Source organism: Geospiza fortis, unplaced genomic scaffold, assembly GCF_000277835.1.
Source record: "Geospiza fortis unplaced genomic scaffold, GeoFor_1.0 scaffold50, whole genome shotgun sequence".
In the NCBI taxonomy this organism is placed as follows: Eukaryota; Metazoa; Chordata; class Aves; order Passeriformes; family Thraupidae; genus Geospiza; species Geospiza fortis.
Genome location: NW_005054382.1, coordinates 607,109 through 632,164, shown reverse-complemented (window position 1 = coordinate 632,164; position 25,056 = coordinate 607,109).

Below are 25,056 nucleotides of genomic sequence, written 5' to 3'. Positions count from 1 at the left end.
TTGGGGTTTTTTTTGTGCCAAATCCAATACAGGAAATTAGTCACCATCCTTCATTCATTTTAGGGGAAAAACTCAAAGGATAATAATTTCCTTTGGTTGAGGACAAGGAGAGAGCCTGCAATACAAAACAGTAAGTTCAGAGTACCCATGGTCTGAATGCATATGCTTCATGAGATATGAGATATTCATATGGGGCTAGAACACACACATGTCCTGCATATTTTTATCTGGCAAGGGGCTACATGACATTTTCCATTCTAAAAATATTTGTGGAAGATTTTATAAATATTAACTTCATTTAAAATGGAAAAAAAATAGCAGCAACAACAAAACCAGAAGTGTTACAATTTAAAAAAATCCTGGATTGGGGAAATGGCCTTTTTTATGCTATGAAGTGTAGCTAAACTAGGAATTTTCACAACTCTGTATGTATCCTCATAGGCTTTTCTAGGGAAACTCCACGTCAAGAGCAATAAATTACACAGGGACATTTGGAGTATGCCTATACCAGTAAGTGACACAAGGAGATGCTCCCAGGCACTACAATTTGGCCACTTGTATCATTTCCTTCTGGTTGGTTTTGACTTACACTGTGGGGAGCACTCACAAACTGTTTCCAGGGGTGATTTGGAAGTCAGCTTGGGTCCTTTGCTAACAGGTGGTCTGCATGGCTGCTTCGGAGGGTGGGAGTTTACCAGCACAGCTGAGAGCTGCTGCCCAGGCAATGTTGAGTGCACCAGTCTAGACCAGTGCCGGGCTGATGCTGCTCCTAAGCTAGCACACTCTGTGAGCAGCACAACTAGAGCTGCTCTTTTTGTCATCAGAGAATGAGAGTATCCATGTGAGCTGTGTCAAGCTTTTCCCACAATCTCTCATGCAGTCCCAGGGCTTCCCACATCCTCTAGGATGAGGAAAGAGGAGAAAGTTCAGCTCCCTGTTCCCTGCCCACAGACCCCACACAGAGCCCAAAGCACCCCTTGGCCAACAGTTGGACAACCTCACTCATCCCCTCATTCCTAGCAGCAGAAAGCACAGCAGGAGTAACTTGCTCAGTGCTTAAATAAAAAGTTACATATGCTACGGGAGTGATTCTAGTTTGACAACGCACATTTCCTTTTACTTTTTAGACTAATGTTGGAAATTTTGCACCAATTCTTTATTAAATTTATGATATTTTGGTTGACGAAGCAAATGTTTGTGAAAGTTACGAAATGCCACATTGAGATTTCTGTGCAAACATTATATACCTACGTCTCTGATGACAGTTTCCTCCTAAACCAGTTTCACCCCCCCCCCACCCCTTGCAAATTCCTCACTGCCAAATAAATGTATTTCCAGCTGTATCTGTGGGAAACAAATAGTGTCATACAATGAATGACCAGCTAGGAAATGCACACCTGTCATAAACTAAAGCGCATCTCGTGGGATATATTGTATTCCATTCCCAGCTTACCAAGAGAGGATACAATGAAAAAATGGATTGGTGTCAAATGCCAGATGTTTTCAAGCCTCTCTAATTAGGTAAAAATTAAACAACTGCTATGTCCTATATTATAGATATTTTGCAGATGTGTAATTCACATAAACATAAAGTCTGATTTTCATTTACACAGAGGCCTCTTTACACTGCTTTGGCATCACAACATTGCTTAATATTGGCCTTAGTTACTCATGTTTGCATTTCAAGTTCTTTTTTTTTTTTACTGAGAGAGTAAAATAATCAATTTCACATAAGCATCCCAGAATAAAGCCCACAATAAGATGGGGATGACTTTAGCAAGGAGTCTTGATGCATACCAGAAGGAAAAAGAAGTCATATTCTCTTTTAGTTCTTATATTCCATGTAGAACAAGTCTGCTGAGAATGACTTAGGTTCAATTAATCTGTACTGTACAACTTTACAAATGTCATTGCATATTTAATTGCAACTGTGATTAATTTGCTCATAAGAAACACAAAATATTAAGCTGTTTCCATTACCTGCTTAGCCCCTCTCCTCAGGCTCTGCACAAAACCCAAAGCTGAAGAACATCTAGGGAAAGAAATAAACAAGTAAATCCTATTTGTACCAAAAGAATGGCAGTTCCTCATCTTCCAGATTAAAATAAGAGGAAAATTATCATTAGTTAAGGCAAAGGGAATAAAACTTTAGTGTAAAAAAAAATCGACATTGAACTTAATTAACTACTTAATTCTGTTCCTAACAATCTGGGGGGGAGGGGGGTGGGGGGAGAGTTCCTGTGTTTTTCCTTAATAAGAGGGCTGGTTATCTATCACACACAGTTATCATACATGTAGAGGTATAAGATGAAGGATACTTTGCTGCAAATAGTTCTGTTCACAGGAACTCAATACAATTTCTTTGTACCCTCATCCGAAGTAACAATTGCCAGAACGTGCTATAGTCAGATACAAATTTGTAATCATAACAACTAAGTAGTTTTTTAAAAGAAAGAATACCTGTTTTACAAAGAACTAAAGATGGGAACATGATTGACAATGCTTATCAGCATCTGACTCCAACTATTTCAAATACAGTTTTCTCATTCTCCTCAGACATGGATATTTGTATTAGCACTGCAACTGCAACACAGTTCCTTCACTGGGGACTGCTGCTGGGAGGAAAAGCCTGATAAACCATATGGTTAATAGAAAGAATGCCTGGACTGAAAATTATTATTACTACAGAAGATTAGACAAACACATTCACAGTGTATCATTTTGCCCTTGGAGAAGATTCAAGCATGGTTATTAATGTATTTGATTTCTTTCTCATCATTCCTGACTTATTATTTGTCTTTTAGCCATCTGGTCCAATTGTTAATTTTCCTTAGAGATGGGCAGTCACACCATGTGCTTATGGTAACCATCATTTTGGTAACTATTTTTTTTGCTATTATAGACAGTATCTGTCCAAATGATATTGCACTAGTTGAAAACATTTGTCCTAAAATCTAACAAGACATCATGAGATAATCCTGATTAAAATGCTGTAAGTTTTCTTGCTATGTTACAAATTGCTCAGAGAAAGAGAGTTAGTCTAACCCCCATGTTCAGCTCTATTTGGAAGAGAGTTTTGTGAACTGCAGAGAGGTCTGGTTTCTTGCTTAATTTCTTGTTCATTTTGTGAATAAATTCAAAATTACAAAGGGGGAATTGTTTTTCACATGCATGGAGCATAAGGATGAAGGCTGCCACCTGTTCATGGACAGCATATGCAGAACTAACCTCAAATATGGGCTGACAAGGCAAGGAGAGCCCAGGAGACATCAACAGTTGGGCTACAAACACCATCCCAGTAATCCAAGATACTGTGCAATATGCATGTGGGATACGTGCGTCCGATACTGTGTAACATGCCCTAAAAATCACACGTAAGTCCTATTCCTCCTGATGTAGTCCAACCTGCAGGGCATGTCCATGTCTATGATGTTGTCTTGATTTGGAAAGACAGGTGTCTGCTAAGGAAGAAAGGAGCCTCCCCTGAAATGGAAAATGTAAACCCTTCCCTCCGAATCGTTATAAGTTTGAAATTAAGGGGAACTCTTAGGCAAAAAATATGGGAGCAGGAATAACAGTTCTTTAATAGGGAAGAAAGTAAAAAAAATACAATAAACAACGCAGTAAACTAAAACAACACTGACAGAGTCAGAATACAACCCGACACCCTGTTGGTCAGGGTGTTGGTAGCAGTCCAATTGGAATTGTGGCTGCAGTCCTCCTGTAATGTCAGGTGTGGTTCTGTTGGAGCAGTGATCCTGTAGAAAGGTGTAGTCTTCCTCTGAAGATCCAGTGGAAGAGGCAGCTGTTCCTCTGGGAAATCCAGTGGAGAAGCTGTGCTGCTGTTCCAGAACCTCCAGATTATATCCAGGTAGGAATGCTTGGCTCCTCCCTCTGGGCAGAGCATCTCCCAGTGGGATGCTGTAGTTCTTATCAGTCATGCAGTGACATTCAATAGCCTGTTATCAGCAGATGTCTCCCTGGAGGGAGAACTGGTTGTGGAAGAGATAAGGAAAAGTGCCCACTTAACAGAAGACAGCTGCCATACAGATGGCAAATAGAATACTATTTGCTTGGCAATCCAAGACAGATGTCAGTACTTTCATATATTTTCTGTAACTTTTCTCTCATTTGCTTACCTGTTATGTCTCCATCTCTCTCTTCTTTTCCAAACTTTCATTTAATACTTGCTCTGCCACTTGTTAACCTTCACTTCAGTCATCTTTCTTCCCTGTTGAAGAATGCGGATAATTTCATGGCATGACGCAGCATTATCCAAATGCACTTGTGCAGGCTCGGGACTGGACAGGCAGCGTCTGGATTCATTAGCATGCACTCCCAGACTAAAGTTCATTTGCTAGACACACCTCAGAGAAGTGTTAGTTCAGCTGCTTGTGGTGGCCAGGCCTTGGTGCTCCATGCTTGGTGTTTCAGTGGAACATTGCTGCACCTCACTGTGTCAGCAGACACAGCTGCCTCAGATGCTCAGACTAAGGATCACCATGCTTTTCATTGACACAATAGGCACTCTCAATTCACTCAAGCATGGAAGAAAAAAGCTGTAAAAGTATAATGCTTGTTGAGATATAGGTCACAGGATCAAAACAAATTACACAGGCACTGTCTCTTCTATATCCTTCTCTCAACAACATCAGCACAGAACAATTAAATACCAGTAACAGACGGGCAGTATCCATCTCAACAACACTTTACTCAGTGGAGGCATTGAAGAGGGCAAAAGACTGACAGCTGCATGTATTGCCATCTTTCAGAAGAGCTTAGCACTTAGGTAGGATGTATTAGAGAGAACTTGCCCTAGGAGTTGTGGTCAAGGGGATCACAGAGGAAGGAGGAAGGGGCTGCTCCACCCCATTCACAGCAGGTAGCCCAGTGAGCTGTCCCACCTCCAGGTTCCAAAAGGATGCTCCCAGCCTGGCCCCATGCCTGCCCAGCTATGGCTCCCAAGGCCTGTCTGACGACAGCAAGCTGCTCCAAGAGGAGTCCCACAGTATGGGGACCAAGCTGAAATACACACCTACTTCATATTGGAGCAGGAGAATTTCTTTCCTTTCCCACTTGTCCAGCAAAACTACATGTGTGTGAACATGAAAGACAGATGCAAGGCTGAGCTGGAGCTGCTGGGAACTCCTCACAAACATCTAAATCACTCAGTGGCTTTGGGAAATATCAGTAAGGCTTTATAGGATAGTAGGTATTCAGGCAGGGGAAAGGAAGTTTACCAGCAGTGTTGAACAGTGGGGACAGAGACCTCCATCTCTCCCCACCAAAAGCCAACCTAACCACCCATTAAAATATTCCTCTCTATGCCAGCACAGGAACAGCTCTCACCTCCCCTATAGCCAGAAGGGACTTTGTGCTCTAACCAGAGTGCCCTTACCCCCACACAGACCAGACACCCTGATTCCCTGTCTGCTCCTCACCATCCCACCCATTCTCACCAAGGAAAGCATTTCCTTCCTCCAGTAAGTCCCCTTCCTTCCCTTGGTCACCCCTCACGCCACTCCTTCCTGTACCCCTGTGCTTCCAGCAGCACTGACACAACTGGGAAAGAAGCTGTGGGAAATGTTCTCCTTGTACCATGGGGAGAAGGAAGCCAGAGTCAGGAGGGTCCCATAGCTTGGACCTGAGGATCCTGCTACCCCACCAAAGATGGGAACCAACCACCACTCATCCTGCAGTGCCCAGCTCCCCTGGGGCTTCCTCCTGCAGCTGCAACAGCATCACGAGGTGTTTGGTAACAGATACTCCTCCAAAAGTTGTTCTTCAGCAAGAACACCACAGGCGGCCAAAAGTTACCATCTCCTCATTCCTCTTCATCTCTGCAGACAACTGCCTTAGGCAATCACATCATTAAAAAGCCCGTTTACTTCCACCTACTCCTTTTCCCAGCAATTCACTGAGACCCTGGCCACCCAGACACCTCTCCCCTGAGCCTTCCCAGCCAGGAAAAACTGCTGCTTGAGGGCCTCAGAACAGACCCAGCTTTTAAGATACAGCAGCAACAACAAAATTATTTGGAAAGGGTTTTAAGTACATCTGGTCCTCTAACGAGCTTGTAGCATGGCCTGTTCAATGCAACTGAGGGGATAGAAGTGGGCAGGAATCAAAGGATCCCTTTGTCCCATGGGAGCACAGAATACCATATATCACCAAACCTCATCCATTTTAATAGCTTCCCTTCCCAAACACACCCTGGGCCTTGTAAAGCAAGAAGAGTCATTAGACCATTGGCCTCACCTTAAGGAAGTTTACTGTTGATCTGTAATCCCTTGGGTTTTATCTCTGAGAAAAGAGCAGTGGCACGTCTGGAAGAACCTCTGTCTACGTCAGTCCCTATGGCCCTGTTTGCTTGCCCCCACTGTGGGCCTCCTCAAGAGCTAAACTGCAAACAAACCAGCTCCTACTTTCAATAAAATTCAAAGAAAGTCTTCGTTGAGATGTACTGGGAATCTTAAGTGCCAAAACAAAACCTTTGTGTTCCAGTCCTTATCTTGGGGATTTAAATGGGACGCCCATTTCTTTAACTTTCTATTTTTAAAGAGCATTCCAGCTCTTACTACATCAGTATTTTAATTCTGAATATGATCATTCCTATCACAAAGGAGGAACAGATGGACTTTCTGCCCATTATTGTAAAGCAATTTAGCTCACTCATATTGACTGTGTCAATATTGAACTCCTGAGCTTGAATGCTATCAGAGAGTGGGGCCCTCTCAGAAATCCTTTCCTCAAAACCACAATATTTCTTGGTGTGTGTAACTCTGAATGTCTTAAATGAAGCATTCAAGTGTAAAGAAGATAGGGACCTTGGAATTTGGTCTGTGCCTATGAACACCGTTCTATTGGATTGGTCAATTATCACACATCACCTCCCAAGTAAAATAGATCACTAATCTTTTTGCATGAACATGTATCTGCATTCTAGCAATACAAAGATTAATCAGAAAAAAAACCTTTCTGAAACCTGTCTACTAAATCATACAGAGGAAACAAAATAGAAAGTTTAGATTGTTTTACCTAAGCTTGCTCAAATAGGAAAAAAACCAAAACAGGTGGATATTAGACAGCTATAATTGATATAAACAATGTTTTTAATTTCGACTCAACATATAAGTATCTTCTTTGTAAGTCTGATGAAATTAAAAAAACCATAAATCTGTTTATGAAGATCATCATGCACAGAACCAGAAATAAATTATTTTAAACGGAAGCGAATGAGGTTCATGTTAGATGGGAGGTTCTATAAAGCATTTGAGAAAGACGATTGCCTAAGGAAACTCAGAGATTTCTATAATTCAAATTTGTTAGACAAATTTGACAAGACATATATATCATATATTCACCCAGGACTTCTTGGCTCAGGAAGGAACAAAAAATTATTCAGTGCAGATCATTGTTCTGTGTTATCACCTAAGTGATATTAATTTTTAATTACACAGTATTTACTACCTAACATTTAAGAAACATGTAACATGTATTTGTATTTTTGCAGCTTCCTTTCTTATTTGACAAATAAGAAAACAGCAGAAAAATTGTTTCATTACAGCCTTTAACAAATCTATAGCAAAGTCAACAATTCAGGAGTTTCAGCACCCATTCTAATGTCCATTAGTGGGATTTAATAGCTCTTCATAAAGAGCTAGCAAACACAGATTGGTTTCTAGAGACACTACCCAGAAATTCTTTGCTATTGGTGCGTTGCTTCTAATGAAATATCATTTAAAGCAAGTTTTATTAGTTTTAACTGTGGCAGCTGAATTTGCAAAAATATTCCCTCTGCCATCATCTTGAGATCACAAAAGAAGTCCCAGGAGACTTCAACCAAAAACTGCATGAGATGACTGTGGTGATGCCAAATGTCATGTGTGGTGGAATAGGGAAATGCAGAACTAGGATTTTACAAGCAGACTTGAAAGGGAAAAAGAATTTAAAATCTCTTTTAGGGCTTTGTGCAACATTAGCATCTTATCTGATTCAAAATACATTTTTCAGATTTTATCAAAGTACCTAACATCGACTCATTAAGAAAAAAATTTTTTTTATCCTATGCTTCCCCTTACTTTTTCTTCAAAAGCAACATGGTCAATAAGTATTAGGCTTTGATTTTCACACAGACTTGACTTAGAGCTCAACTCTGCACTTGTTTTTCAGAAAATAAACATACTTTCAAATCTTTAGAAATGGTTTATTATTTAAAGACTCATATTTGATACATGAATTGTGATAAAGTGTACTAAAAACAAAGCACAGATAATGATGAATTGTGCACAGGTAATAAAGAACTTGCAGACAAAAAGCTTCAAAAACAAAAATAAAATAGCCAGGATTAAAAAACTATTAATAGCACATATGGAAAGTTCTGAGATAAGGTAAACCTGAAATACTTCGAAGTGTGCATTGAAGTGCATGAAACAACCTTCCCTTTACTCTGCTTCATCAGCAACATTGGTTTAGAGTCCTTCCTGGCTATGTGCACCTAGGAATATATGCTCCTGAAAAGTAGTTTGCTGAATTGAACACAGGGAGGGTGGAAAAACTCATTATTTTATTAGGAACCTGAACTTCTTGGATCTGTCTCTCTGGCTACATTTGCCAAGGAGCAAAATGCACTGGAAGAATAATCTAAAAATCAAGAAACATTTTTCCAGCAGTGACATAATTTTCCATTTTGGTTATAAATGTTTTAAGGTATTTCTAAGTTTGCTGTTATAGCCCTTTGTTTTAGTACCATCATTGTATCCCATCACATAATAAATATTAGCATGCACAATGTATCAGTTTGTATAAACTGCTGTACATATTTCAACACCTACCTTCAGTAACCTTGTCCAAGTACTGAGTTAATCATAACTGTACCAAAGCCTGTACATTTGAGCTTTTGCATTTTTTTTATTGTCTCTAAGTTGTAGTGTACCTAGCCCCTCCATAAGACAGCCCTCATTAAGAGTGCTGGTAAAGACTCTTCCCAGGAGTACAGAGTGTGTGGAAGCTGATGTTCACATTTGTGCAAGGACACCTCAGGCCATCCCTTATCAGTAGTTTTGGTTCCTGGGCTACAGCTGACAAAGTTGATTTAGGTACTTAGGGCTCAAAGGAAGGAGGAAGAAATTGATTCTTAGGAGCATTATTTACAAACCAACATGTTATGGAGGTTGAGGTTTCATTTTCTCATGCACACGTAAGACCACAGCCTGAAATCCCAGCAAGAACTGAGCTCATGTGTTTGGGCATGAGAGCATTGACCCTTTAATAGTACTTACATTATTGCAACAAAGTCAGCAGTAGTTGTGTCTACCTCATTGAAGACATGGTTAGAGCATTTCTCCATTTGAGCTTTTTTAAGCCACAACTCAAATTTTGCCAGAGACTGCCATAACCTCGGTTGGGGAAAGAGACACACAGACTGACCACTTTCCATCTTTCACATGGATCAGAATAAAAGGCATGTATTGGGACAGCAAAATGTGCTGCATTTAAGGAAGGAAAACAGAATTAAGACCAAGACCTGCTAACACACATTCTGTGAAACTGACAGGCTCCAAGACTAATTATGCCACAGAACACAGTGGACAATTTCATAGCTTGTGTCAAGATGTCATTTTCCAACCTGTAAAACTGAGATAGTTCAATCAAGCTAATCTGTATTTTGATATCTAGGGAAGTGCATACTATGGAGAAGCTCACATTATCTTGCACCTGCTTTGAATGGGAACTGGATCTAGCTCATGTTGCAATTCATTTGGGTTGGCTGGTTAGGAGGTGCCCATGACTATAATTCATGGCAGGCCTGGGCTGTTTGGGACCCAACCTGGTAGGAGCAGACTTATCAGACTTATCTCTCTTATCTGCTTAAGTGAGATTTTAGGTGATGAGATCCGGTGTGGCGCACGTGCGTGGGAAGCTGCCCTCCCATGGAAAGCATCAGCCTCCCTGATTTGGAGGGATGAGAGGTGCAGAAGGTCTCACTCAGCACGACAGAGGTGCAAGCAGGGGTCAGTTGTGGCTTCACAACTCCTGAGACCAGGACTGCTAAGTTTTGTTTCCCACAAATATCCCAGCAGCAGCAGCATTTCACTCTTCCCCTTCAGTCAGTCTCTGACTGCGGCCCAACGCTGCTGAGGGAAGGGAGAATAAGGAGGGGAGGGAATGGATGCTGTTACATAAATGCTTCCATAGGCCTGACTACTGTTTCCTGGGAAAGGAAACTCCATTCATCAAGTCTGTAATGAACTGACATCTCATCAGCAGGGGAAACAAGAGGAAGGTACTGGTGAAGGGAGAAATCTGTCCCTCTACATACAAGAACTGTTTTCCTTTGCATGCCTAATCTGTGAGGTGACTAAAGTTTCACCCACTAGTGCTATAATACTCACATGGGAAACATTAAGTTAAATATTACAAAATTAAAGTGTAAGAGTTATTGGAAACTAGAGCCGAACAAAATATTAGAATTTTCATCCTGGGGGAAATTCTAACATTTCAACATTTGTTTTCATCCAAAATTAGAATGGAAATGTTGAAATACCTCTTATTTCAGAGAATGAACATGTTCTCAGCTACTTTAACATCAAAATGAATTTGACAAAGGTGTTACAACATCTCCTGGGAATTGTTGTTAAGGTATTTTGTACTTAGAACCGTGTTAACAAGGGATATTTCATTTGGGTTATTGAACCAGAACTGTAAAAAAATGCCTGGGGTCAGGCAGAACTTTCATTTGATTTTTGTTTCCTTTGAGGTTATTTAACTCTTGTATTACCTTTAGCAAATGAAAAAAACAAAAACCAACAAACACCAAACAAACAAAAAAGACAGAGAGAAAAAAAATCTTGTTCTGTTCTGAAAAGGAAACAAGTTTTGCAACAATTCAGTTTGAAGATATTCAACAGTGTTCTGGATTTTCTATCTGATCCTCATATATGGTTCTTTTTATGCTTAAACTTCAAAATGAAAAAACTAATTTTGTTTCACATGTTCTTGCCAAGAGTAATTATTAATACAGACTCAACAAGTTGCTTCAGTTTATCCACAACTGAATTCATCAAGACAATAAATCACTGAAAAAAAAATCTATCTCATTTTTTAAAATATCTTCATAGGCTTCCATCTTTGGTTGTGTGCCATATAGTTGATCTTCAATGCATGAAGCTGAAATCCTCTCGTGATATTCTTCCACACTGACACCTTAGCAAGTAGCATCCTGGAAACTTACTGGTTTTTTCTCTTCAGGAGGAATAATTCTTTTGTCCTGATATTGTGTTGCTGGGTGCTGCTTGCTGGGTAGGTCACTTCTTTTATTGGAGTATTGCTGGCATGCTGGCTGAAGTCTGCAGACTTAGTAAGTGATGGAAGTACGAGCAGAATGGAAAAATCTCACGGAAAAATGCCCTTATGGAGGTGAAAAGGTATCTTGCTGCAATTAAATGCACTCTAAAACACTTGAGAAGCAAAAAGGGGGGACCCCACTGCTCAGATTCATTTTGCAGATTTAATCAGAATAGAAATTTTCCACTTACTCACAGATCATTCATTGATCTTCTGATGTTAGTTTAGTTGGCTGGTATTTTCTAAGGACTCAGGCCATTTTTTTTCTATTAAATAAATAGGACCTAAGACCTCAGATGTCTATATACCCACTTTTTTTTTTAAATTCCTGTCCATATTTTTTTTTCTGTTCTCATACAAAGGCTAAAGGTTAGGGTTTTAGTTTAAACATAATATTTTCATGGTTCATAAGAAAATCTGTATTGGTTTACATTTTTGGCAACTTTCATAATACCCTAGTGATTCCTAGAAGTCCTTGTACTTTCCTGCTGGTGAGAGACACTTTCCATAAAATAACACAGTATAAAAATAGTAATTATTAACTCACTGTGATGTATTTTCTTAAGGTGCAGAGAGTGTGTCCAAAGGAATAAATATATTCAGTGTCCAGTTTTGTGGCCATGTCTTCCGGTTAAAAATTATTATGTTGTAAAAATGTACTTTAAAATCAGCATTAGAAGTTTCACTAATGGGAAAGACAGGAAATAATCCTAGTTACTTGTAACATCCCCATAATCCCTACATCTGACAGACAACAACAGTTCAGTGTTTAAAAAGGATTTAAAGAGGATTTTAAAGGGTCTTTTCACTGCAGAAAAGTCCCACTTTGAAAGCAGCTCTAAAAATAATTCCAGAAATTCCAGCTCTCTGCTCTGACACATTATCTAGGTTGATACCTGCATAAAGTATATTTAAAGGCTGCAGATATTTTATATTCAGTATACTGATGCAAAAGAATTTTTCATCTTGGTTTTTTTTTTCCTAAAGGATGTTTGAGTTGTCAGAAAAGTGTGGATTCAGCAAATTCTAAATAATGCACATAAAAGCCAAGCCCATACACCACTCCTATGCACAGTGCTGCTCAGCTGAGCTCAGATCTAGAAGGTGCCCTAATTTAGGTAAAAGCCTCTGTGACTGGGAAAGGTTGGTGACTGGTGGGAAATGGGTTGGCCTTCACACACACTGCCTGAGCTGAAGATGGACATTGGGATGAAAGGTCATCCTGGCCAAATTACAGGAATTCCTCTAAGCTAAATTTGTGTCCTGCATCCCGTTGCTGACTGTGCAAATACAGAAGAGTGGCACTTGTTCCCAACAAATTTAACTTCACACCCCTGAAATAAACTGTGCTTGCTGCCATGAGCCTTCCTAGGCCACAGAGGCTGAGCCTAGCTCAGCTAGGTTAGACTGAGGAAGGCTCAGCTAGGTTAGAATGAGGAAGGCTCAAGTCTTTGCAAATGATCCTCGTCTTGCTGCATTTAGGATGGTGTTTCTGCAGGACCATACAAGCCCAAGTTGTGTGTGAATCTCTGAGAAAGGTAAATTAATAGTAGTATTGCAGGGGGTTTTCTTGTGGCTATTCAATATTGATAAATGTATTGTTGTCTTTTTATGGAATTCACCTCAAGAAAGAAATATAATTTTATTTCATTAAAGCTTTTAGAATTTCTCAGAATTATTTTTCTCCACCAAATCCCTTTGATTGTTCCCATCAAATTGATTCACTCTAAGATTGGAATACATTAACGGGCTGAAAATATTTAAAATTTTATATGCCTGTCTTTACCAAACACTGTCAAGAAGAAGTCTAGATTCAACTACAGAACAAAAACAGATAGCAAAAAGAAATATTTCTAATAGTGTGAGACATGTAGACTTTACAGAAAGACACCCTATAACATATTATATATGTCAACAAGAAAAAAAAGTTGATCGATTTTCTGTACATATTTAGTACAGACAAATTTCTAATGGTTTCTTAAGTTGCTTGAAAAGATGTCTACCAAAAATTACATCCAGAGGCATCTCATGTTACTTTGAAGTAGAAAGCAGAGCTGCAAGAAAATATATGGAGCAAAAGACAATACTGGTAATCTTTCACACAAAAAATTCACCCATAGATCCCAAGCAAGTAGTAATATATACATTTTAAATATGGAGAAATGCATAAGCAAGGAAAAGGAGCATTAGCCTGTTTGCTTAGGTTTTTCAATTCCTTTCTGCTGGATTTCCACTTGGATGTGTACTCCAGTAGCTGTAGGGTCCACAGAACAGCAAGTAAAACAGAAAAGTCAAATACCAAAGCAGATTAAATAGAGTGAAACAGTGAAGATTATGAATGGAAACTCTACATTAAGGTGTACAAGGGAACACGGTGGGTGACAAGCTGTAAAGGAAATTATTATTAGCAGGATAATATTAAAAAATCTAAGGCAAATGCTGTGATTTCATGAAGTGTATTAAACTACTTTAATATTTTTATCAGTAAGTGAAATGAAAAAGAATCAAAATCCTACTTAGCAGAAAATAAACTCCTACCTCCTAACAACAGAACCTTACATGCTTCTCTGGGAATAGCAATGGCACGAGTTCATCAGAGACTGTGAAATTCTCACAAGTAAAAGCCCAAAGCCAATAGCTTTGTCACACTGAAAAGAAAAAAACATCACTGTTCCTCGGCTGGACATGTGTACTAGAGGTTCTACAGTTACAGCCTATTGACAAAAACAGAGACCTTGCCACAGATTTTGAGAGAGTCAGGAGCAGACCAGAGCTGTTTTAGCTAAAAAGAATGAATACCAAACTATCCCTTATATTCATATATTCTGATTTACTTCTTGTATTCCAAATTCCTGTCCCTTTATTTAAAATATTTCCACTGCTCAATTTTTTCTAATCTTTCTTTCTTTTATAACTACTTTGTCTGGACATGCTGAACAAGTTATTCCTATTTATTGACTTCAGTCTGTAAGGCAAATTCTGAACATGCCAAAACAACTCATACAGATTGAGTCAGACAATGTGTCTGGTATCATATTTTGCAGAATACTTAAGTTACACATGTAAACACACATACACACTGTAAGCTAATTTTTTGAGATATGTTCATTTTAATATGGTTTCCAAGTTCAAGTATTTCCAAAAACAAAAATCGTGTGTCCTTTAATCTACTGATCAAGCAACTATGAGTACAAAGTGAGTATTGTATATAGTCTGCGTCATATCAGAACCAGCTGGCTTGAAAATTTCTCTAGGGATGAATGAAGGAAAAACATCCTTTGAAATAAAATAATTCTAAGAATCCAGTATGACTCTTAATGAAAATATTTCATAATGATTTCACAACCTAAGTCATATTATATCTGAAATGATAAGCCATGTTATATTTGAAATGATATGGGGAAAGCAGTAAAAATCGAAGCCAAGTGTAGTAAATCATCAGTTCTAAAAGATTAAATACTTAAGGAACCATCGCCATAAAAGGAAACTTGCTGGAATGAGGAAAGAATATCGGATATGTTTCATCTTCCAATATTCCATGTATGAAAGAAAAATTGTTCTTTTCATAATGCAACTTCAATTGCACAATTTAAAACAGTTCCAGAGCAAACAGCATGCAGTCAAGAGTCCCAACAGGTAGTTACTGCTATGCATTTAACACATAAGCTCAGATACTTGAATATTCTGCTTTTAAGGGAAGAAAAAATACTGCTGCTTTTTACATGTAGAATTTCCATGTAACTAAGTGTTAAAGATTTTTTTTATCCCTTTATTTCTGTAAAATGCTGCACATTTCTATCTTATATAATGTGGAAGCACAAATCTACCCATACAATATGTTGCCTGAATGATTCCAAACAGCTATTCCTTCCTGTCCCAGCCAAGGTAAAGTTGCCTTGGGAAGCAACAGCAGCTTTGGCAGCACCCAGAAAAAAAAATATATCCACAGACACAGAAAGCAGCTTTGCCCCCCAAGCCAGATTTAGCTCAGACAAAGCAAAAATCCAAAGCATCAATGAAAAGAAGGTAAATATCTTGTCTCTGCAATCAAGTTTGGAAATTCTAGATCATCTAAGTATTGAGAGAGGAGACCCTGTCTAATCCCCAAACTATCAATTCTTCCTCACTGCTGAACTAAAAAGTATTTTAACCTTTGCAAAATCCATTTCCTATACTTTTCACTTCAAATACCCCATCCATTTTGCAATTTGGATTCTTCCTATCATTTGCAGCCTTTTGAACTTTGTGGATACTGCTCAGACTTCCTTTCCTCTTATTCCTACCCTTTCTTCCATCATCTCTCCTATTATTTCTCACAAAGGCAAGACCACAAAGGCACAAAGGCTGAGATTTTAAATCTGAAACACTTCTGCAGAACTACACCTTCCAGAGAGGCATTTGGGCAGCTTGATAGCATGTCCTTAACAATAACAGTTATTAGGGGCTACGTTGAAGGAGCTCATTTTCAGTTAACAGTCTGTCTAAGCTCCTGTAAAACTGCTATGTTATAAATCACTTCACTCTGTTATTATAAAAAGGGGGTAGCACAATTAGCAATACAATTATAGAATTATTATGCTCCACAAATTATACACCCAGGCCCCCAACACATGTAGCTGCAGGGCCCCAGTACAGCCAGGCAATTTTTTCTTCTAAAGAAACAGATGTGTCAAGACAGATTAGAAAGTTTTTGCAGATGCATATGATTTTAGGGGGGTTCTTTTATTTCTTTTCTTTTGATGCCAAATCTGTTTTATCTTTTGAGATGTCTCCTCTAAGAAAATGTACAAATCAAGATATGGTAAAGATGTAAATGAAGGCTGTGAAGTTCAGCTTAAGATTCCAAAATTAGCAAGCCTAGCTTGCATCTTGAAGTGAGGATGCTTGTGGGACACAAAGATGAGCCCAACATTACAGAGGGAGCTGAAGGCCAGCTGGCTTCTTGTCTCAGAAATCCCTCAGAATGCTGAGCATATCCAAGCTGCTCTGAAGACTGGAGTCACTTGCTGAGGGCAGGGCAGCAGCTAAGGACCCTCTTCTGCAGAGCTGAGGACACCAGGCCTGCCTGCTACTCACTGGCTGCCCCAGGACAATAAAATACAGCACTTTTCCCAAGAACTTAGCTAAGCCCATTAATCAAAAAGGGTTGTGAGACAAAACTGTTGGCTATTTTGTACACGTGCCTAGTTAAAATGAGCAGTAGTACCTGACTTCAGTTTACAAGAACACAAACATGAACACAGGTAGCCAGAGAAATTAACCCACTGACATGCAAGAAAAGTCAGAAGCTGGTCACCTTCTACATAACCTGACATTTCCACAAGGCATTAGGAATCACCTGAGTTATCTATTCACCTAAAACCAATTTGGCACACTACCCTAGCTCTAATCACAAACATAACACAGAAACAGATATGTGGAATTGGATCCAGCCTTTCCTTTTATGAGAGGGGATGAGGGAGAAAATAACAATTCTTTTTTTGCCCTCATGGTAAGGCAGCTGCTGAAGTCTGTTCTAATAAAAAAAAAAGCAGGAGTCACCAGGATGGGTTTACATTCTCAAAGAGCGAGAAAAAAAAACATCAATTGCTGCATCCCACACACCTTTGGTGACTCCCCTTCTGAGACTCAATGGTATCTTTGAGGAACTTGAGGCACAAAGGAACATGTACAAGGTAATCAGCATTCAAACATGTCCAGGGAGACAGCACTTTAAAATGCAGCAGGATTTCCAGGCTGCAGGGGGGCTGTGGAGTACTTCTGTCAGAAGATCTCCTGTCTCACTGTCTGGGTTCAGTTTCCTACATAGCTCCATGCTATAATTAGTCTGATAGCTGTGCACTTATTTTAATGAGTAGCAAAGCAGCTGCTGGAATTGCCTATAGCTGAATTGGTATGTCAGCTTATAAATTACAGTTCTATTGCGTACACATTGGAGCTTTAAGTCCTAAAGACATTTCTCTGCAATTTGCTAATTATTGTAATTTTGATAATTTTCCATGACCACCTCTTTAGCAAACAAACAATATATTGAAGAGTTTTAATAGTTTAAACTGTCTCAGGAGTCAAAAAGAAAAGCATTTAGCACTTCCACCATGGTTTTCAGTGTGTGAGTGCTGAGGGAACAAGTGGATACTCAACTGTTCATTTAGCTCTCTGGTCTGTAAAGAATGACAGTCTAGCAGAAATGCCTACACAGATGAAGAGATAATTTTATTATAAGGAAGTGAATTCTCAGTCTGCTCTTCTTCCAGAAATTTGCTATTTTTTTCTCATTATTTTTTAATGCCCAAAGAAAAGCATCTTCTTCGAGCATCTCCTACTGGCAGCCACTGAGTGGCACAGCCCTGCTCCAGCAGGAAACCCCTGACTGGGGAGCTCAGGAATCTGCTCTTATCCATCAAACCCTCAATGACTTTCACCCACCCTCACTTTCTGCAGTTCAGGCCCTCATCACTCTGGCACCCCTGCTATATATTCAGTAGAATTCATGTCAGGGGTATGACTGCACCCCAAAGATGGATTTCAGAGAGGTTAGCACTGTGCTTCAGCCCTGGACATCTATTTTAAAAAGCCAACACCAGCATGCCCCAGACACTTGTAGTGACTTCCTATTTAAACCTTATCAGCTTCACCATGATCCAAAATAGCAGACAGCACCTCAGTAACACGGGACCCTGGCACTCAGTGGTGTTGAGCTGTTATTCTGTCACTGCCCAGGGTCAGGCCACCAGAGAGAGTTTTCCAATGAGCAAATCGAGATGGACTGCCTGCTCCACTGCCACTGACACCCTGCTTCCCTCCCCTGACCTCCTCAGGCTCAGGAATCTTTATAAATAAAGGTCAGTAGGATTCTAGCACGGTGTTCTCTGCCTAGGAAAAAGAGAGGAAAGCACATCATTGAGCATGTATATCCAGAGTGAACCAGAGTTAATTCCCTCTCAATTAACACCTCACCACTCTCTCCCCTCATTAAAAAAAACAATCAAGGAACTAATAGCCTGCTCTTGCCAATTCTTATTAAATTATCTGGAAGCTCACACCAGATTATCACAGTGGCTCCATCTGGTCATATAAACCACTCTCTCCAAGTTCTTGCCCTCTGGAAAAGTCATCTGTTCTTACTGTGAGAAGAGTGGCAGCTCACCTCACACAGCAGTGATGTGGCACCTGATGGAATGGTATCCACCATCAGTGTAACCTAATAAACACCCACAGTCCCAACCCCCTGGCATCTGGCACTGGGCGCCAGGGTGAGCTGTCAAACCCTGCCCAGCTTTGCAAAACACAAGCAGAGCCACATGGGACTTACAGCTCTTCAAGTCCTTTTCAGTGCATGCCTAAGAATCGTGACTCTCTTTGAGAAAACAGCCTTCTTAATTGTAATTATTTTCCTTTTACAATATTATAGCGTGTAAGTGTGGATGCATAGTAGTTATAAAGCCAGCAAAAAACAAAGGATGGATATTCTGTACCAGCAGGAAGAACACTACTTTGCTCAGTCATGAAGACTGTCTCTAAGGCGACAGGAGAAAGGGCATGATCAGGATGATCTAAGTCCAAGCATCTTCCTCGACCTTGGACTGCACCTGGTACTTAAACCATGATCTCATCCAGCTGAGGGGGAGCCACAGTGGCAGCAGGAAGCATAGTGACAGGGAAGGTTTGCTATACACTTTTATAGTTCCCACTAGACTTGTTTTTCTAGGCTTTTCTAACAAAGCAGATTAAAAGATGTATACCAAACCACACAACAGGTATATGAAGAAATCCCAGCTGTTCCTGGCGCCCTCTGGAAGTATTTTAACTCTTCTAGCAGTAATGGTAAAATAGAAAACAAGCTAAAGAATCACAGATTGTTGTTTGCTTTTCACACTGCACTTCAGTAAAGATTATTCATTGTCAAGACAATTATTAATTGTCCAGACTATTAAGTTGTAAATTAGAAAAAAGGGTCACTATCTGCAAAGGGCTTTGTAACAACTTCTTATGTGTCCTTTCTCACACACAGACTGAGCTGCTGCGTGCCTGTCTCTGTAAGCCTGGGGATAGGCAGCAAAATCCCCACGGCTGGCTGCTCCACAGGCACGGGAATGCAGAACTCTCTACATTCTGATGGGGTAGTTAAAAAAACCCTAGGCAAACTGTGATTTTGGGGTTTGCCATGCATTATATTATTCCTGGCTAAAACCCTTTTTTGCAGACAAATTACCCCAAAAATTATTACTTTGAGATTTTATTCCAAAATAATGAATCTGAGAAACATTTTGCTATTAGTTTTCTAAATAACTAATTTTGGTAGAAATCCTCCTTATAATGGAAAATTTGACCAATAAATTAAATAGAAAAAGCCACCAAAATTATATTTACCTTTAAAAAGAATTAATTATTCATACACACTGAAAAAAATATGCTGGGAGCTTTAATTATTTCTTTATAGCTTGTATCTTAAGTCTGCAATATCAGGTAGATAGAGAACAACAAACCAATCCCCCTGCACTTTGTCTCCTCCCAGCTTTCATTGTCATTTATTTAAACAGAGAATAAGCAAAACCACAATGAATGCTCATGCACTTAGATTTTATTGAAAGATTTTGGAAGACAAAATTGATTCAAAGCACTAAAGTAAATCGACACAGAAATCTGTCCACATCAAACCCAGAAACATGCATGCATTCATTTTTTCATTAGTTTTGGATAACCAAATTAAAATTGCATTTCATGGTCTCTCATTTCCATCTTTGCTGGATATGGACCAAAGTCCTCGCTTGTAGTGAGAAGTCCAGATTTCCACATTGGGCCTTGCTCTTAGCTCCTTTGAAAACACCAGTGGCCTAACCTTTGGAAACTATCAGTTTTCATCTAAAAGTGTACTTTGAACTTGTATTTTGCATCAGTAACCTACAAGGTTAGCATCAGACCATGCAGGATGATAGTTTGAATGTTTTTCAGTCAAGCTGGCTATCTTTCACAACTGGACATTACTGCCTATGAAAATGACATTAACACACATTGACATTGATGGCTGGCATCAAATCATCAGCCTCATTAAATCTCTTCCATACAGAAGCTAAGGAGGTCTCAAAAGCATAAATGCAAGCTAATTTTGAGTAAGAGGGAAAAATCAGATAAAAGTGCATAATTATATGAAGGAAAATATTTCAACATGGTTGGTTATTTCCAATGACTTTGCCAATTCCTCTTTTTATCATGCTCTTCCTCTCCTATTTTAAGAGTAATCTAGAAATCTCAGTGAGAACTTTCAGAAATTTGTAGAAATCTCACTTCTCAACTTGATTCTTGAGGGAGATGGGTTTTCATTCAGTATTATTATGATTTCTTTCTTTCTATCAAAAGTTGCTGGCATTTAAAGTTCATCTGTAAATTGGTGTCCAGTAATGCATGAAGGGGGAAATATGCCCTAAAGAAGTACAAATGAAGTGTGCAAAAACCAATTTAAACCTCTGAAATGAATATTTCAGAAACTATATGTTTTGATATGAAAATGAGATTTAAATGACACAAAATATGATAAATTTATTTGTTTGCTCTGTGATATCTCTTCCAAATTTTTCAAAGCTCTGTGGCCAAATCATCTTATTCCAGTTACATCAGAAGAGCACAACTGTGAGGCCTGTGCTTGCAAAATACATTCCATTAAAATAGCAAATAAAAGTGCCTGACTGAAATTCTCAGACTGAAGGGGAAAACAAGAAAAAGGAAGTTGTAAGGAGGGAATGATATCTGCAGCAACACTTAGCAAGGATGAACAAATTGCAGTGGGAAAATAAACGACCATTTCCTTTTCTAAAGAGAACCTAAATCAGAATAATTTGCTTTGATGTTGATGGGAAATCACTGTATACTTTGAAACACTGGGACCTAACAGGCTGCCATTCGACTGGAACCACAATGTCTGAATGTGAGGAGAGAGGTGTGTGGGCAGAGGAGTTCATATGGACAAAGCACAGACAGGGTTGCCCCCAGTGATGTAAAAAGGGAACAGGACAGCTGTGCTTCAAACCAGTTACCCACTGGATTTCATGGCTATTGTTAATAACACTTTGTAAAGAATATTTATTTAGTGTTAATTAAAAAATTCAGCTCTAAGGGGGAAAAAAAAGCAGATGTAAAATTAATGTCTCTATAGAGATTGAAGTGGTCCATTTGGAATTTCAAAGGCAGGAAATTCATGAAAACGATCATACAGTGGAACTGTCAAGCACTCAGTGATATCAGTTACTTAGGGAAAGGGCTCAGTATCTCAGAGGCAGAATCTGTCCCTGATTACTAAGTATATCTAATGGTAACTTATTCAACAATTCATGTCCATGAACACAACAGGACTACCCAGTATGTGAGCTGCTATTATTGAAAATGTTCCCTTTATTACCACAGCATATTGGGAAGTGCTATAGCTAAGCACACACTCTAGAGTGGCGTGCACACTATATACTCTAAAGAAAAACTATTGCCAAGGTTAATATCTGTGCAGGGCTTTTAATTTATGAAAGTAGTGCAAACAGGCAATAATGAATGGACTACAACACCAATTAGTTGTTCTTATTAATAAACTATCAATTTTATCCATTCTGACAGCCATGAATTGCTGCTGTTTGATCAGTGAGTTCTACAGCTCCTCAGATGACAAAAGCAAGGCAAGACTGAATTTTGTCACAAAGCCAAATTGCAGGGTAAAACCTTATGTAAGTTTTTCTTTCTCCTCTATAATTAGCTAAAATAACTCTATTGCTGTTGTCATTCTTCTCTGACCAGCTCACCTTATTGCAATATATGTCTCTTTCTAGCTTGCCTGTGCATAGGGATATCATTCTGCCCATATTACACATAGGGATGGGCCAAGAAAAAATAATTTTCCCCATATGTTCCTTGTGATGTATCTCGAACTACAGCATAATCCACAATATATAAAAAGCCCTGTTGGATGCCACATGCTAATGGCAACTCTTCTCAATACTTTGGAAGAGTCTCGGTGTCCCCCCACTACTTCCCTTCCTGAAGGAAGGAGGAGCATCTGTCAGAACTAAGCCCATATTTTTGTGATTTAGTGCAAGCAGAATATGATTCCTAAATTTCTTTGAGCAAATTACATTACCTGTACCCATCTACCAGCACCATGGGAACAACATACCCTAGGTTTACCAGCATCACCTCTACTACTTTAACCTAAGTTTAATGACAAATGCAGAGACATTTTTAGCAGGACTCTCCACTTTGCAAGATTTAAAGAAGGGGTTTTAGAAACAAGCACAGAAAGAAAAGATAAATTACTAAATCATAACTCAAATAAAATCCTCAGCCATACTTATGCTCCTGCATAGCTCTTTCAGCTCCACTCTGCCAGAACCTCTGTCTTGCCTCTCCTTGCTGTGGGTCCTGGGACTCTGAACTCAGATACTTTCCTACCTCCCCAGCTGCTTCCTTTCTTCTGGACTCAAGTTTTCCCTCTAATTCAAGTGCCCCATGACAATCCATGTTGCTCAGGTTTTCAGACTAGTCAGCAGGATTTCTTCAGCCCCACTTTGCTTGTAGCCATCCAGGAACACATGATCCAAAAATGAACACTGATGGGACTGCTAAAATTGCATGTTTAAGACTACTGTCCTTAGTCAGGCCTGATGTCTGCCCCCCACTCAGCGCAGATCATTCCTTTGGTCCACTAGAGATTACTAAAACATTCATATTAAATGTCATACAATGCATACATTTTGTCCAGATCGTGATCTGGGTCCCTTGACAGCTTTCTGTGGAGACCACACAGTGCTTTCAAATAGCTGAGAAACACTCTAAGATGTTAGGAAGAGAAATCCATCTCTGCAGGACCACACTGAAGATCCTTTTAATTCAGAAGATGATGTGAGAGTAGTGAATGTTTTGGAACAGAGTAAGAGACAAGGGAAAGCAGACAGAGATCTTTCCCTTGTATATTCTATTAGTTCCTGGCCCTGCACAATCTAAAACTTTCTGAGTCAATAGTCACATCTGCATCTTAATGTTTAATAGGCCTGGGTGGAGAGTTCTTCCATGAACTTGTCTTATTGCTGTGCCTGGAAATGCTAGAAAGGCAAGCTCTTCTCCAGTCATTTGCTTTTACTGGGGTTCCCATGACACAAGAGGCCGTGAAATGCGTAAGATGTTTCATCACTTCAGAAGATAAGTACCTGGAAAACAGACAGCTGACTCAGCTCCGGTCTGGATGAGAGCTCAGTGCTGCTGTTAGATGGAAGGAAGCCTCTCAAGGGTAAACTACAAACCTGGAATTAAATTTTAACTGAATATATCTTCCAGGCTCTGATTACAAACCACTGCACATTCAAGGCAGCTTTTTCAGCTGCCAGATGCCCAAGCAACAACACCCCAAAAATCTACATAACAAGCAGATGCATCATTTCAGAGCATGAGCAGTAGTAGTCAACCTCACCCAGGCTCTCATCACACCAGAGCAGAGCTCAGCAGAGGGACCAGCCACTTTCAGCTAACCTGTAAGGTTAAGGGTGTTGGGTTAAACAGTTTATGGCGGCATAATGTACGGGATTAACTACCAGAGGTGTTTCAAGCAGTGGGCAGCAGGAGCCTGTAGCTCAAGATCCAGCTGATCCAGCTAGTGGAGACAGTGCTGACTGTTCCAAACCTGGCACTCTGCAGAGCCCAAGGAAGAGCCCTGCAGATGGCAGTGGTTCCCTCCACCCATAACAAGGAGACAGAGCCCTTCCATCCCCACAGCAAGACTCAGGTTTGCAAACAAACACACAGCACTGACAATATATGAGACAGCCTGAAGGGGAGAGAGCTTACAAATGTCCCCAAAGAAGTAAAGTCTATGTGAGGCTCCATTCCAAGACAAAGGATGCATATTTCCCAAAAACATTTATGGCCATACAACAAGCCTGTAGGTGGACTTAGCAGGTCATGAAAAAGTACTGAAAATATATTTTATTTCTGATGAATTTTTTTTCCTAAAGCAAACAGTTTTTGGGAGCCATGGTGACATCTAGACATCCACAGATTTCTCAAGTCACCATGTGGGTGCAAAGTCTGAGTCCCTGAAGAGCTTGGTCTCAGGTTCTAACTAGACAGAAATGCAGGAAGAGCCAGAGGCACAAAGGGCTTGCCTGGAGTCAAAAAGGCCCAATATCACAGAAAAGAAAAAAACCCTGCTTCTCCTGAATTCCAGCCTAGTTCCCAGTGTATGCAGCCCCAGGGTCTGCACAAAATTCAAGCCATATGAAGGACAAAGAATTATAAAACCTGAGACTAATGAAGATAAACCACGGACAATACTGTAAAGTGGATGTATGTGGTATAAACTCAACAGAACCAAGAAAATCACAGAGAATCCTTTCTATTAGCACAAATAGATGAAATTTATGTATATTTGTACAAGTCTTCTCCAAGAGCAATGGCATTAGCCCATGCTGTAATGCAAACCAAATGCAAAGGGAAATTGTGTGACAAAGGCTTATTGAAAACAATAGATAAACATACACACATTTACACATACACATACATATATATGTATATATGATATTATATGAATTACATATATTAAATGAATACTCTAGAGACATCTCATGGAAATCACTCTTGAACTCTTCTTTCCAGGATAAGTTTTGAAGTTAAGACTTCTGAAAAACTGTGCTGTGAAAAAAACCCAAAGAACTCACCTATAATATTTGACATTATGGGTAT